Genomic DNA, 4338 nt, shown 5'->3' on the forward strand with positions numbered 1-4338 from the left:
GCACAGTTACACTATGACACACACGGGGGCACCATGAGTGGGATCTACTTATGAAAAATCATCCACTGAGAACCCTGTGGGGCACAGCTCTCCTCTGACACACACGGGGGCACCATGAGTTGGAATCTACTTATGAAAAATCATCCACTGAGAACCCTGTGGGGCACAGCTCTCCTCTGACACATCTGTGGTTACATTAAGGTTTTATGCCCACTTCTCTGGGCCATGATTCACAGTGGTTTGACAGTTAAGACACAATGAGTGACCCTACATGACAAGATCTAATATAATGTCATCGCTACCCCGTGATCTTCTCTGATGTGATTAGCCCTGATCTACTTCTATGATGTTAATGTGTTTAGAGACATAAAAACAATCAAATATGCAGGAATTGCTCAGCTATACCTACTACCACCAAGAAGAGCCAGGAGTGGAGTGTAGCCTTTGTCCTTGGGGTCCCTGCACTGGGAAGTTCCTGTTGTTAGGTGCTGTGGAGTTGATTTCGACCCCATGCACAACACAGTAAATCACCCCCAATCCTGTGCCAACCTCACAATTGTTGTTACGTTTGAGTCCATTGCGGCTGCCACTGCACCGATCCATCTCGTTGGGGGTCTCCCTCTTTTTCTCTGACCCTCCACTTTACCAAGCATGATGTCCTTCTCCAGGGACTGGTCCCTCCTGACAACATGTCCAAAGTGTGAAAGATGAAGTCTGGCCATCCTGGCTTCTAACGAGCATTCTGGCTGTACTTCTTCCAACATAGATTGGTTTGGTCTTCTGGAAGTCCATGGTACTTTTAATATTCTCCTCCAACACCATAATTCAAATGCATCAACTCTTCTATGGTCTTCCTTATTCACTTGTCCAGCTTTTACATGTATATGAAGTGATTGAAAATACCATGGCTTGGATCAGGGACACCTTAATCCTCAAACTGACATCTTTGCTGTTGAACACAAGATTTGCCTAATGCAACACATCATTTGATTTCTTGACTGCTGCTTCCTTGAGTGTTCATAGCAGATCTGAGCAAAATGCGGTCTTTCACACCTTAAATCTTTTCTCTATTTATTGGTCCAGTTGTGAGGATCTTTGTTTTCTTTATATTGAGGTGCAACCCATACTGAAGGCTGTGGTCTTTGATCTTCCTCAGTAAGTATTGTAAGTCCTCTTCACTTCCAGCAAGCAAGCTTGTATCATCGGCACATCACAGGTTGTTAATGAGTCATCCATGTTGTTAATGAGCCTGCATGTTTTTCTTTTTTATACAATCCGAGTTCTGGACTATTGAATAAGCATGGTGAAAGAACACAACCCTGGTGCACACCTTTCCAGATTTTAAACCATTTGGTTTTATTCGAACTGCCACAGGTTCCTCATGAGCACAGTGAAGTATTTTGGAATATTCATTCTTCACAATGTAGTCCATTGCTTGTTATGATCCATACAATCAAAAGCCTTTGCATAGTCAATAAAGCATCTTTCTGGTATCCTCTGCTTTCAAATCCAAGGAAAGATTGATACCAAGACACATGGAGATCTCCAAGGAACGCTGGACCAACACATGTTGAAAGGAGGCAAAGACCTTTCTCCACAGCTAGGAGTTCTGAATTTGGACATCTGACCTTCTAAACTGTGAGGGAATAAATTTCTGTTTGTTAAAGCCATCCCCTTTTGGTAGATCTGTTATGGTAGCATTGCGTAAAAATCACAATCAGAAAACTAACCACAAAAGACCTATCAGATCTGGAACGAAACTCACCCCTCTGACCTACCTACCTTTCAGCCACAGGACAGTCCTACAGGATGAAGAACACCAGGGAGGTACACACAGCTGAGAAACATCCACCATGTGCAATCAGAAGGAAGGACAGCATTGATCCAAGAACAAAGTTTAGAAGGGAGATGAAAGAAGGAGGAATGGAAACAGGAGAGGCAGGGAGGACGTGGACTGAGTGGTGTTACGTTCTGGGAATCGCACTCAATGACATGAAATTAAATGTGTGTGGATGGTTGAATGTACAAAACAGAGGATTTGCTCTGTAAATCTCCACCCCAGTCATAACAGAAAGTTAAAAGAAAAAAAAAAAAGACTTCTTTAAAGCATTACAAAAGCAAAGATGCCACTTTAAGGAGTGAGGTGCTTCTGACCCAAGCCATGATATTTCCAACCACCTCATAGTCTCAGTGTGGTGCTGCGGGTTCATGCGTTGCACTGCGAAGTTCCTTTGAACTGCAAGGTCAGTAGTTCAAGCTCACCAGCTATTCTTCAGAAACCCTATACAGAGCTGCTGTGGGTCGGAACCGACTCCACAGCCGTTACCAACAACATCCTTGGTGGTGGTGGTGATTATGTGCCTTGGGGTCGGTTCCAACTCACAGCAACCCTGTACAGGGTTTCTGAGACTGTAAATCTTTACAGGAGCAGAAAGCCTCATCTCTCTCCCGCGGAACAGCTGGTAGTCTCGAACTGCTGACCTGGAGGCTCGCAGCCCGATTCTTAATCACTATGCCACCAGAGCTCCACATATCCTTGGTCAAGCTGGGCAATGAGTAAGGAAGACCGGGGAAGAATTGATAACATTAGAACTACAGTGTTGGTGAAGAATATTGCCTGTACCATGGAGTGCTGGAAGAATGATCAAGCCTTCCAAGGAGGAAGGACAGCATTTTTAGTGGATGATTTTAGGGGGAGTGGGTTGCCAGACCTTTCTTCCCAGGTACCCCCTTGGAAGACTCGAATCTCCAACCTTCTAGGTTAAGCAGCAACTGCTTGCACTGTTTATATTCCTCAGGGCAAACTCCCCCAAACGAAAAGGCAATGTGAATGTTTTGAAGGAGAGACAAATTAAACATTAGCAAACAGGGTGTGTAGGTGAGAACTTGGGAAAGGACAGAAAACCAGGTATTTAACATTCTGGGATGGACAAATTAAAGCTGATGCTAAAGGCAACCATGATGGGAACCTTCATCAGCGATGACGCCAGGGACTTAGGTGAGCGTGAAACACGGTCCTTTGTCATGAAGACACACGATGATACAAATATGTAGGTGCGCTTGACCCAAGCCATGGTATTTTCAATAGTCTTAAATGCATGTGAAAGCTGGACAGTGAATAAGGAAGACTGTAGAAGAATCGATGCATTTGATTTCTGGTGTTGGAGGAGAATACTGAAAATATGGCCGGCCAGAAGAACCAACAAATCTGTGTTGGAAGAAGTGCAGCCAGAATAATCCTTAGAAACACAAGTCATCATCTTTCTGGTATTTTCTGCTTACAGATCCAAGCGTTTCTTCAGAGGTGTCTCTGGGTACTCCTGAGCCACACAGCTTTCTGTTACGGGTCTCGAGTACTGGATGTTGGGAGAGCTCTGGGAGGCTTGTCTGGGAAAGGTGGAGTTGAAACACTTGTCAAAATCGTTGGCAATCCTGTGAGGGCCAGGCCAGGCCATGGGCGGAAACATTCCTGGGGATTGGAGCATATTAGTGACCCGTGAAGCACACCCCTGCCTTGGAGATTTGCTGGGATAGCATCAGAGTCCTCTCCTCCGCTCCTTGGGAGGAACCCTCTCCAACCCTGTTTATGAACCTTCATTCAGGACTTCATGGTAGGATCTCGGGCTACAGAGGTCAAGTTCAGGGATCGTATTTGGATGCAATTAGATGCAGGGAGACTAGGGGACAGAACGCTTTATTCCTCTCCCACGAAGAACTTCGGCAAGTCACTCCAAAATCAAACACAAGGGGCTGACGTGGGACAGACTTGAGTTTGCATGTGGCACAGCTGGAGGCTGAGGGGGCTGGAGACCTCCCCCATACACACACACACACACACACACACACACTCTATTGGCTCAGTGGTTCTTAGCTCTCAGGAGATGGAGATCGAGTTCCCAAGGACAGAGACCATCAAAGTCTTAGAGGAAGGGCTCTCCTGGAAGACTTGGTTGTAGGTCAGGGGTCAGAGCTGACTCACAACAAAACCCCAGTCACAGACTGGCTCTGCTCTTCTGCGCCTTGTCCTCGCTCGTCCAACTGCAGAGAACTTCCAGCTTGTTAGAAGAGGGCCCCTCGAATCGGTTAAACAAAGGAAGGCACGTTTTAAAATTCGTTCTTTTATTCTTTACTTTCTTCCTATCAGAACATGTTTACAACGTTTTTAATCGAAACCTACTTCTGTGTCTCAGGACCTGAAAAGTTTTAGGGTGTGGTCACTTCCCGCCATTGTTGGAGAGGCTGTATTCTGTGGATGTAAGTGCAAATTTTGGATTAACCCTGGTGGCACAATGCCTGAGCACTTGACTGCTCACTGAAACATCGGTGGTTCAAATCCAC

At 45.6% G+C, this 4338-nt stretch overlaps 1 pseudogene; it reads right to left on the reverse strand.

Annotated features, from left to right (window-relative positions):
- The window catches only part of LOC102823449, a 29935-nt pseudogene extending 26480 nt beyond the window's left edge, over positions 1–3455 (reverse strand).
- Positions 3456–4338: the final 883 nt, after the last annotated feature.

This window comes from Chrysochloris asiatica, unplaced genomic scaffold (assembly GCF_000296735.1).
Source record: "Chrysochloris asiatica unplaced genomic scaffold, ChrAsi1.0 scaffold00446, whole genome shotgun sequence".
NCBI lineage: Eukaryota > Metazoa > Chordata > Mammalia > Afrosoricida > Chrysochloridae > Chrysochloris > Chrysochloris asiatica.